The sequence below is a fragment of the Anas platyrhynchos genome, chromosome 12 (assembly GCF_047663525.1).
Source record: "Anas platyrhynchos isolate ZD024472 breed Pekin duck chromosome 12, IASCAAS_PekinDuck_T2T, whole genome shotgun sequence".
Classification (NCBI taxonomy): domain Eukaryota; kingdom Metazoa; phylum Chordata; class Aves; order Anseriformes; family Anatidae; genus Anas; species Anas platyrhynchos.
In genome coordinates this window covers 14,103,715-14,116,256 of record NC_092598.1, presented here as the reverse complement: position 1 = coordinate 14,116,256, position 12,542 = coordinate 14,103,715, and the positions used below count along the sequence as shown (strand labels likewise).

The following is a 12,542-nucleotide window of genomic DNA, read 5'->3' as shown; positions in this document are numbered from 1 at the left end:
TGTTACTTCAGCTATAATGCCAAGAAATACACTACCGCCTTCCTTGGTACCACCACCACCACACTTTAGTGAAAAGAGGAAGTACATACACTGATAATTCAATTCACTGTAATGGCTAAAAGCAAAAAAAAAAAAAAAAAAGCCAAAAAAAAAAAAAAGTTGCTTTCATTCACTACCATGTAAATACAATGCAACAGAATCATCCTATTATCTTTATAAGGAATAAAATATTTAATGACTTCATGTGTTTGATGTCAACAGGACAAACTTTATATCCTGTTGCAAAAAGATCAAGTTGTTAGCTCCTCTTAACAGAAAATGAGAATGACCTGATGTCTCCATTAAACATTTAGCATGGGGGTATTTTATGCTTTATTTTTCATGTATCAGCTCAAAGACTTCCAGCCACGGGAAAAGCAAGACAGGAAATCCTGTAGCCCTCTAACTTTTTGAAAGAAATTTTTCATAGTCACTCTTTCAATGAATTGGTGTTCAACCCACCATATGCCTCATGTAAATACAATCACACTGTAGGTCTAGAAAGTTCTCAGAAGTTCACTGAAAAATGAAATCACTGATGTTTCAAAGTGGGACAGCAAAAGCCACCTGGAACTTTGTATATCCAACTCCAATTACCTTGCATGCAAAAAAAATATATATATATTTAGACAACGTATGAAATGTAAATGTTACTACCTACATCAAAACACCTGCATGCTATACACTACTCTCACATACTGAGAGTTGCTTATCAATTCTGCAAGATAGCAGTGATGAAAGAATTGATCACCAACAGAATACAAAAGACTGTATACTGAAAGTCCAAATTGCTTAATGAAAAACTGACCAAATTACACAACTAACAATGACTTCATGCAAGTTACGCTTTCTGAAGCTTTACTGACTGATACCAGCCTTACGAAAGTATCTTGGCAGAGATTAGTAAGGTGTATAGCTTTGGCTTTTTATTCAGATTATACCACAAGAACTCAGTTGACTTAAAAACCCTGATAAACGAGGGTGTGTCCCTATAATGTTTCATTCCCGTTTGATTTAGCTGCTCTGACACTTGTTTCTTCATTATAATTTAATTAAACGTATTCCACAAAAAGATATGCTAATACACACCTTTTTCTCACCATAGTATAAATAGAAGTAAAATATAAATGCAAAACTTAGGCAAAGCTTAACCAGATGTTGAAGCACTTAAATTTTAAAAACACTTCATCAATGAATTCTGTATAATAAACTGATAAATGCAATTATGTGCATCCAAAGTAAACATGATAGGAGACCTATCATTCAATAATTTCTTCATCTTTCATCTTCATTATGTTTACTTTATTTCATTCAACTCCACCACCAATTACTACATATTCAGGAAGTGACACTGGGATTTCATACACACTCCATGTCTTATTACATCCAATTACAAGGACAGAACAATATCCCCAGAGAAATAGGTCTCTGAAATAACTTTTGCATTTTTGTTTTTACTGTCTTTGTGTTGAGCATGGGTGAGTAAATACCTTTGCCCCTTTGGCTTGATCATGGATTTTATATCCTGTAGAACATGCAGTGGAAGTAGATAGTAGTGTCCTTACTGATACATCTGGTTGATATTAGAGTGATGTGAATTTCTGAGAAGAAACATTGTGAATGAAACATATTGCACAGTCAGTAAGTGTATTCAAGTAAAAGGCAACAGTAACAAAAGAATATGTATGTACATGTATATAGGCACACATATATGAAGGATAGCTCTAAATAGACTCTTCCCTTTGGCACACTGCAGAAATTTTAAATTTAAGATGACATCTGATGCAATTCAGTCCATTTTATCACTTAATAACCACAGAATTGCTTTATAAACATAGATAATATGTAAGTACACGGCAAGCAGGTGCTATGAGTTCTGCCCTTTCCCTTCCCAATACTTTGGAGTTGTGATAAAGTACTATGACAGAGCTGTTTTATAAGTGCCAATACTACCACACCTCCTTTCCAATGCAGTCTGTTAATGTGGCACACACCCTTGTTTGACAGGAAATATCACCTTATGTTCAGTCGTTCTTCAGTTTTCTTGAGTAACTATTTCAATCAGTGTGACATAGTTACCATACATTAAGATTTTGTCCTTTTTACACAGAACTATACTGCTGTGAGGAAAAGGGAAAGAGCCCTAGAACACACACAAGAGAAACTTGCCTGGCACAACCTGGGAGTGGCTACGCAGTGAGTAGAGTCGATGTGCTGATAATGCTCTGGGTGAAGTAGTAACATTTACTTACCATCATTCAACTGCTGTTTTCTGTGGTCTATTGCTTTGCTTTGTGTGAACAGGGAAGCAGAGGAGGCTGACCTCCTCCTTCACTATTTTTTCAGATAGATTAAATCCTAATATGCACTATAAGCAAACATGCCCTCACTGAAGAAGTGGGAATAGTTAGGAGCTGGTTGGTCTGCCATAATATGTGACAAATTGTACTCTTAAGCTGTGGGTTTTATAATAAAAGATGTTTGACATAAATACCAATTTCAGGCACACTTTACTCATCCAGTCTCAGCTCTTCATTCACAGGCTGCCATTGGCTTGTTGTCCTCTCTAACCCTTCAGCACTACTATTTGTGAGGCTACACTCTGAATCAGCTTTGAAATATTGATCCTGATTTAGAAAGTCGGATCTGATTCAGTTAAAACCTAACAGAATGCCACAAAACCTCATTTTTGCAGTGCATTCCTTAAGATTAATCCATTCCTTCATTTTGTTCAGAGGTTGGTCCCACACATAGTTATCCTGGCAAAAACAGTGACTCATGGGAATAGGAAAACAACAAGGATACCGATGTCTTATAGTATCATGAATCCATAGCCTTAAGGCACATCAAGCGTTTTCGTGGCCAGTTGCTACTGAACACCTGCAGCTGTCACTAAAGGTGGCCAGACTGGCTATCACTGTTACAGATGAGTCACAGGTTGGGTAGCATTTTACACCTACTTTGCACAGACATAAATTGGAAGGCTCTGAAGATCAGATCTTCTTGTCTCTTCAGATCTCTGAATTACTTTCTATCTATGCAGGAATCCATGCCTGAGAATGTATCTACAGTAGGCAAAAGTGTATTTTCGCTGTGTAGATTTCTGTAGAAGGGAACATCGTAAAGCAAATTTTTGTCAGCAACATGCCTCACCTGTAAGATTTAAGCTTATGCTGGTCAGCTCCTGGTAAGAACACATCTATTCTCCTGGGGAGCAAGGCAAAAAGACTCAATAAAAGAGGGTGTAGATCTTGTTTAGTACGCAGGGTTCTGTTCTGTACCTCTCACTGTCAGATGAGCCATTCTGTACAGGATGAGATTTTTAGTAAATAATATAGGGCTTTTCCCTTCATTTAACCATATTTTTGTAGTTGTATAAATGTAACCTATTTTTCCTCACAATTTATCTTACAAAAGTGACTTTAAAAAACATTCCTTTGCATTAGTATTGAAAGCGCAAGACTCAGTGCATCCAACCCCTGTGAACCTTCCGGGCGCAGGGAAACAAGGTGGAGCCCACCGCCTACAATCAAAGATTAGCTGCTTTAATCAAAGAGACAGCTTGCATTCTCAGCTTTTGATTTCCACAAAGCCTGTTTGTTTTACTTAAGGCTAGTTTACTACGCCCCTGTTACCATGGAATTGCTAGGGAGCTAAGCCACACCTTTATGAACATACTTAGCACTTCCTGCACAGGGCAGCCTTAAGAGCAGTCTCCTATACACCAAAGAGATAATTGGAAGCAAGAGAGCATAAACAGCTAGATCTTAAGATCTTGGCTGGCTGGCTGGCTAAGCCACTGCATGTCGCCTGTGTGCTCTTGTTACATAGTTCACATAAGGTTTTGGGGAAGTGTTTACCAGGAGATGTATTTTTCAAAAGGATTCCATGCTCATTGATAATATGTTTCCTACCCTTTCATCAGTTTGAATCCAGCTCTTCTGTTGGTGGCTGCTTTGTGACTAGAAGAAAATGAATGGTGGGTTCCTCTCAAATCCCTCTGGGCTGATGTATATTCTGTATTAACAGTAATGGTAGGTTGACTGGCAGTTCCAACCGACAGGATGAGGGTTCATTATATGTAAACAACCCTCCTTCTCTGTCCTTTGAGGCAGCATGGTGTAATTGCTAGATCGCTTACATCCTCCTTTTTCTGGTTCACCTGTAATTTAAATATCAAAATATTTGCCACTTCTGACTGATGCTTAGTATTTATGAGTCTCAGGATTGTTTATTACATAGAAAACTTACAGAAACAATTTTTAAACACTTCTTCAGTATGATAACAATCAACGCACAACGAACATTCATATTAGAAACCTCTGCTTACTGATTAATCATTCCAGTAGTTTCACTGATTCTTCCTTTCTCCTTCCTTCTGATTCACGATATAAAACCATATTTTATTATTATTATTATATAATATTTATTTATTTATTTCCACTCTGTACTGCAAATGGGCTAGCAGTAGAGTTTGTGTGACAGTAAAGAAAAAAATAACACCATATAAAAGACCGGGATGTCAGGTTACCATTATGTCTTTCTTAGAGTTCTTGTGACACGCTACAAATTACAGTAGCTTCTAATGCTTGGGTGGATAGCATGATGATTAATAAGATAGTTACTAGCATAGCAGTAAGGTGGAATAGGTGTGAGTAATTGTGTTCTGTGGGAACTTGATCAACATCCTCCAGCTCATGGGCATGAAAGTATTTCGTAATCACAACAGCTCAAAGAACTGACAGAAAATCAACAGTATTTTAATGCAAGATTCCTTCAGTATTTCTTAAAGCTTAGAATATTTACAGGTGGACAGCTACAGAAACTTAAGAGCTGGGAAACAGTTGCTTTGCTATCTTAAGGATGAAACTTGCAGTATATGTTACCATGATACAGGATCAAATGTAATGGGGAAAGATTCATACTTTAACAGTTAAAATTATGTTGTGCAGGCCTAAAGGCATACAATGCATCTTGGGATGCATCTTCACTGCCTCAAAGCAACAGCACTCTCTACAACATATAGTCACAATATACTACTGAGAAGTGGCAAGGGAAGGGATTGTGAACATATACATACTGGAATGAGACTAGTAGGTGTAAAATATCAGCCAGTTTCATTTATTTGCGCAGTTTATCTGTAGCAGCACAACCAAAACCCTGTATGCAAACAGCCTTGGCAGTTGGGGGTGGAGGTATATACTCTGCAAAGACTTTATATGAAGCAATACCCTTTTACTGGGATTAGTTGCCTTTCTCAAGTCTAGGCTCAAAGGGATTTACAAAACCACTATATACACACAGTCATAGAGCAACTTCTTCATTGTTGTATGGACAATATGCTGTGTAAGGTAGAAAGTTTTTTGTTGTTGTACTCGTTTGTTGTTTTTTTCTTTCTCAGAGGTAGAATATAAAACATCCCTTTCTTAGAAGAATTCTGTGGGACTGGTAACACACAGATTAAGCAGTCAAGATTAAACAGTCTCAGTTAAATCATATGATCACTAACAAAAAAGTTAAGTGTGTTTCAGGAAAAGGGATAATAAAGTCAACAGTTCTGCAAGTCAGGACCACAGGTTCCTTGTTCTTGGGCAACAAATATTCATTGCCAAGTGCTGTTATTGAATATCAGATTTGCTTTTCAGTCTTCTTGTCTTTCCACAATGCAATCAAGGCTAGATTACAAGCTTGTCACATTTAAACAGTGACCTTCGTTTAGCATTGGGTGTGGTGGTTTACACAATGTATGAGAAATACTGAGGCAAAGGATATGTAGTGAAATGTTCTCAAACTTATAAAGCCTCAGTTGGTGCCCTCATTTATTTAAGTTGAAACAACTTTTAGAATGTATCAAGAAGAAGTAGTATGGAGATGAAATACTGAGCAGTTTATTGAGACAAAAAACAGTAATTTTAAGAGCATGTTTCATATATGCAGGAAAAAAAAATCAGAATCCTGTATCTTCTATAGAGCTAAAAGGATAGAAAAAGACATGCAAAGCTAACTAATTTTTGTTTCAAACACTTCAATAGCTTTAACACTGAATTTCAGAAAGACAAAATACAGCAACGGTTCAGTTTTCTAACCTATTTCCTAGATCAAAAAACATTATTTCAAACAATGTAATGTTAACATTTGGATAACAAGCTCACCAAAATGCACAATCCTGTATTATATACAAATATGTATGTATATCTACATGCACATAAACATGGAGTCTTTGTTATATATTTGTTTACATTCCTCACCTTTGCACTCTGTCAGAGTCTGAGGGAGAACTGAGGGATCTGTCTCCTTTTAGCCTTTTTGGCTTCCTAAGATCTTCCTTTAGTTTATATTTCTCTATACTTCCTCTCAAGCATCTGCAAATGCTAAATATAAGCTAAGCATAAAGAAACACAAAGATTAAATGTACAGAGCACAACTTTCCCATCCGAGTACTACAACTATAATTACAAGTATAAATTGAATACATATTTAATACATTAAGACATATAGTCAGTACTGCCTGTCCCTCCCCTCCAGTGAAGGGAAATGACACTTCAAAGAAAAACTGTTTTAATGGGGTGAAATTCACTCCTGCTACAATGCCATTATATACTTAATATTTTTACATTTGATTTGAACATGGCTTTTCTACCAGCAGTGCATAGAAACTTATTTATTTCTTTAGAATGATTGCCTAGAAGAGAAACACTCCTTCCACAAAAAATGCTTCTTTAGGGTACATTTCCTCCTTTCCTTCCAGCAATACCTTCATCTTTAAGCAGTATCACTCAAAAGTTGTTATTCCTTTGCAACAGTTGCTCCTTACGTAGCCCTTAATAATTGTTTTCCTTTTAGATTGGGCTATTGTTATGTACTCAACACAAAGCTGTTGTGTTCAACTCAACCTTAGATCACCACCACAGTCATAGTCAGTATGCCTCACTTTGGTATCCTTGCTATAACAAAAGGAGTGACTAGCAGAATATCATCTGTGAGATCTGGGAACTCAGGATATCTGTTGCTACTTTGAAAGAACCTAGAATTGTATTTTAGCCACAATCCAAGAGGCATCTGCTTGACAGGACCTTTGGAAGCAGATAGAGATATGCTGTAGTTAAGAGTATAAAGGAACTCTATGGCAGGCTTTAGTCCAAAGTTGGATCATGACTGATTATTTTCCATGGACTTCAAAGATGCCAAATGTGATACAATTCACATTCCTACTAAATATTTTTTTTTCTTACCATTGACTCAGTTTCTCAAGAAGTTTGGGTGATGTGACAGATGTCAGTTGTGAGGGCAGCATTCTGCACAGAGCTAGCTTGTTGTGTTGGAATCCCACTATTGCTTCCTGCTGAGTAAACTCAGTAGAAGTTAAAAGATAAAAGACTTCAGCAGGCCTTACGACAATTCATTTCACAATCCTGAACAGTAAAAGGGTGATTTCCTGTTGAAATGTAAATCAAAAAATGAAAAGCTTTATTGCTATTTTTATATATATTAGCTATATTCTAGTTACTGGACTCTGGATCCATCTGAATAGAGAATGCATTGTTACTGTTGCACTTGCTCGTTGTTCCCTATTCCTATGCACTATTCGGATGCCTTTATTCTGCCACTGAAGACGCAATGAATGCAGATTTTAGGGTTATTCATAATAATGATCATCATCTTGAAGATTCCAAACTTTGTCCTTTGCCCATTGCTGAGGAGCAGAATTATATTAATGGAACATAACTGTCATTTAACCTCTACAAGGCCACACATTGGTTTAGGCAGGCAGAGAATTATGCCCTATAAAGCTGAAATTAATGGGGAAGGCCTTTAGGCAAACACAGTATGGTAATGCATTTGTTTCCTCATGAAAAAAATAATGTCTCATGAGAAATTCACTGAAAGATGGTAGTGGCATAGTATCCTACACTAGTGCTCTGCAGTTACTGTCTCACCTTCTAATCAAATAGTAGGTGCTAACATCTGAACCAAAACCTCAACATGGATTTTCTCCTATGGCTTCATATTTATATATGAATTTGCATTAATTTGCATGAAATAAACATGTAACATTAAGCTGCACTTAGACTACTTCTGCTTTTGGACCACTCTACTGACTAACACCTTCAGATTAGCAAAGTCAACCTTAAATGACTCACTTGACATAAAAACATTCTTGTTTTTGTTTGGAAGAAAACTGTTCAACAGTTGTGTGCACAGTTTAGCCTTCTGTTTCTCATGCTTCCCTCATCTTAATTCTAACAATTCTCCTTAATGTCTTGGGAAGATGACAATTGAATACCTCCCAATGATCAGACTTTTCCCCCCAGGTTTATATGGTCTCTGGCTTTGATTTTTTATTTTTTTTTTACCTTGAAGAAGTGTATCAAAACATGTAGCTGTATCTAAAAACATACAGGAGGCATGTTCAAACAGTAATAAGTCTCACACTTCATATGCACTACAAAGAAAACCACAGGATAATAGACATATCCAATTTTAAATACAAAATAGGTATGTTTATATACATATAAAATGACGTGGGAATCAGATATGAGACTTTCATAACATAAGGGTGATAGACACAAACCTTGAAGAGGCCATGGATATTCTCTTTCCTGTTTTAAACAAGTGTTTTTGTTTATAGCCCACCCAGAATTAGGTCACCTTTGAAAGTGTTCTTAGGCAGTGCATGCACAATACACCCAAGCCAAGAGGACAAATGTACTTCTGCTGCTGTAGCACTGCTGAATAGCTTGTCTCAAGGAGGAAGGAGGCAAAAAGGAGAATTTAAACTTCTTAGAAAAAAAATGAATCTTTTATCTTGAGTTGTAGTTCTGGAAAGAATTTATAGTCCATAGGAACAATCAGTAGTAGCAGTGTTTGTTAATAGAAACACTGCATCACATATGGTAAATGGCAAATGTCCATTTGTTTGCTCAGTTTAACTTTCATCGTCAGGGCATTAACCCTCACAGCTGAGTAACATGGCATCCTCTGCTTGAATGTGTTCTACTAATGTAGGTCAGGGTAGTCAAGCTATGATCCAGAAGGTGAACACAATTCACAACTTAATCCAGTTCTTGTGGGACCTACAGCCAATCACTTTTTCATAGCGCAAATTGTTACTAGTTAATACAGAAGTATGTACTAATATTTGGCCTGCCAAAAACATTTCGAAGATCTATTCAGCCTTAGAGTAAGGCATAGGTTTCCTGACCTGCTATAGATTACTTTGAACAGTTTTGTCAGCTGAAACCAATAAATCCCATTTGCTTATCTGAGCTTCCACAGAAGAAAGTACAGTCCTATGGGTTTGTCAGACCAGGGCATGTACATCCCATCTAATTTCCTTCAAAGTCATCTGCTTTACTTTCAACAGCCAACAAAAGTGTTTTAAGACATTTGAGATGATTTTTCCTGTACAGTGCTGGGGAGCGTTCACATGATCTTTTCTGCTGTTCAGAAGTACTCCAGATGACAGGACACAAACTGGTTATAGGTGGTAGCATATTTAAAAGTGTCAGCAGCGTTGCAAAGAGAATACTGGGCTACAGTTTACTATGATCTTAGCAGTTCCTTAAACTGATACACTGCTCTGTGACTTTTCATCTTAGTGTACATGGTAAGATTACTGCGTACTTGACTGAGGGCATTTGCATTTTGTATGTATTGTTTCATTGCATAATATTAGCAAGAGAAACTTTAAGATAGGTATTCATACCTAAATCTGAAACTTTAATGGTTTGAACAGGCTCACATAACCTGTTCAATGTTATGAACAACATCTGCAAGCTTGAATTGAATTCTGAACTTAAACTCTGATCAGGAAGTTTTAGTTTGACATTTACCTTTTCAAGCAAAACTTTTCTAAGCAATTTTTGAAATTACCACCAGCAAAAGTGGGAAGTCCTTCTTGTTTCCCCATTCTTTTCTTTCCCAGCTTCACATATCCCATTTCTGTATACCTGCTGTGGTCAGACTCAAGCTCAGCCAGTGCAACTTGTTAAATCACCAGTAAAACACCTTTTGGTCACCAACTTAACTTTGTTCTACAGTGATGCAACATCCCTTTCATTACCTGTTTTAAAAAAAAAAAAAAAAAAAAGGATGATTTTGTCTTTGTAACCACGAGTATAAAGCTGTTTTATTAAGACTTCGACTCCCAAACTATCTTTTAGTTAAATTAAGTTGCAGTTTCACATCCTTTTTCTTTTTTTGGGGGGGCAGGCTGGGTTTAGAAATGCTGCTGCTTTTGCAAGTACTGCTGCCCAGAAGAACGATCATGGAATTGTGCCCTTATAGGGTCCTTCAAACAAATATGTTAGTATGAGAGGTGCCATAAAGAACAGACTTCCTTAAGATTTCCTAACTAGAATATTATGGCACACATCCTAATCAGTGCCTCCTACAGACTATGCCTCCATACTGGTCTAACGACGTAAAAGTTACTTTATAGATGCATGTAGGGAAGGAGGCAAAGCAATAAAATGAGATTAAGCAGTAAGAAGCCAACTCTCCATTAATGAGTCATGCACTCATAGCTGCTTAGCAGTATTATTTTAAATATCCATAGCAACCAATTAGCCTCTGTGTAGTCTTTACATTACTTTTTGAATCTTACATTTTCAAATCTTTTTAGAGTGAGAACACACACATGTAACAGCTGGAGAAGTAGAACAGAACAGCACTGTCCTTAAACTTTCTATAAAAATCAAAATATGAGAAAGAAAATGATCTTGGACAAGACTGTCAGTGTTTGTTTCCCAGAATATCACAAAAGCTTGATGGTATGGAGACAGATCTTTTCAACACATCAGATGCACAAGCACATGCATTCTGCTTGTCCTCCTTAGGTACTTCCAAACAGATTTATTTATAGCAGTGTGCATAGACAAACCCTTTAAACAGTTGCTGTAAGCATAATTTTAGTCTGCTATAAAGAAATTCAGGTTTTTGAGAAGGGGCTCCAATCTGACGACTGCTATAGTCATTTTAGGAACATCCTGTCCCTATTTGCTAGCAAGCTTTGCTCATGAATAAATACTGTGCAGCCAGGATTTTTCTTCCCCATCCCACCTTTTAATAACAAAAGCAGCCTCAGGCCATTAAGCCTTCCCCATCACCCGTTAATCTCCAGGAAACAGCTTCTTTCTCAATTGTTGCTTAACTGATGCAACATTTAACACCCCAGATGAATCAGCACTGTGCTACTAGTAAGCTTCTGACTTCACCGTTCTTTCGACTCCACAGTACTAAATTTGCTGATGTGTATTTCGGGATATTCAGATTACCACCGTTTTGGGAGGCCATTTTAGAGCCCACATTTGCCTCTGATACTTTCTTTGTTCTTCCATTGTATCTGTCTCTAGATTCTGGTACATGCAACTTACTCCTATTGTCTGATCCATTCTGGTTAACAGAACTCATGTCTACATTGTTTTAGATGTTTTTCTGATGTATATATATAATTTAAGTTCAGGGATTCAGGCTTTTTTTTTTTTCTTTTTTCTTTTTTTTCCCTCAATTTAATTAAGCAGAGTAGCCTATGAGTAATAGAAATAGCATTAGTCAGCAAGATCTTGTCTTCAGCTTTTAAAGCTCATAGCTAGCAAATAAAATAACCCAGAAATCAGAAACGGAAATCTCCACTTTTTTTTTTTTTTTCTTCTTCTATTCCTGTAACTCCTTACTGTCCCAATGGGAAGAATGCATTGTCTTTCAGGCAACTTCTCTAGTAATATTTTTTTCCTCAGTTGTACCCATGATCTCATCCGTCTTCCTTAAGGGCTGAGGCTGTGGGCTGCGTTTATTTAGCAGCCTCTAGCGGTTCGCCACAGCAGTTACCAAAGGCTGTATCTTCGTGTGCTGTAGCTGCAGCACATACCTGCTCATACCTTGCACAGAGCTTTCCAGGATGCTCTTTCCAGGATGATGTAGTTACATGCTGGTCTATGAACACGGATGAAAAATACAGTAGAAAGATAAGACAATATTATTCAGCTCTGTGCCACACAAGTTGATTTGACCCTGAAATATTTACATTGGGGTAGTGACTTAAAGGAACTGCATACAATCAAAGCGAAGAAAGAGAAGCAATAACCACAGGATGCCTGATTTGTCCCAAGTGCACTATGTTCGGGGATGTTTCTTACAGTGATTTATCTTGTACTTTATGTAGCTGTTCTTAAAAGATGCTACAAATTTCACATGCTAAATAGGTGTAAGATTTCCAAGATACCTCACATTTTAATGACAGTCTTCTAGGAGAAGATTGTCACAACACTATGACATTCACAACTGCAAAAAAAATGTCTACAATTTGTGAACTTTCAACAACACTCTAGTAAACACAGCGATTGGTGGTTCATAACATATTTGACATACAGAGGCAATATAAGAATTTTGCTGGCCTCACTGTGAGAGCTAACTTGGGGTCTGAAGGAGCTGATGCACTTAACAATGTCTGCCTTTTTACCTTTGTCATCACATAGCTTAAGAGAGCAAGAGACCACAGAAAT

General features: G+C 37.1%; 1 long non-coding RNA gene across 6 annotated transcripts in view; it reads right to left on the bottom strand.

The window, feature by feature from the left end:
- Positions 1-254: 254 nt before the first annotated feature.
- The window catches only part of LOC106019018 (uncharacterized), a 142,068-nt gene continuing 129,780 nt past the window's right edge, over positions 255-12,542 (bottom strand). For 5 of the 6 annotated variants that reach the window (XR_011812245.1, XR_011812246.1, XR_011812244.1 and 2 more), the window contains 4 exons: positions 7,272-10,102; positions 6,288-6,421; positions 3,954-4,201; positions 255-3,343 (listed from right to left, as the gene is read on the bottom strand). This is a non-coding gene — a long non-coding RNA (uncharacterized lncRNA). The remainder of the gene's footprint in view (positions 3,344-3,953; positions 4,202-6,287; positions 6,422-7,271; positions 10,103-12,542) is intronic. The other variant, XR_011812242.1, reaches the window with a different exon arrangement.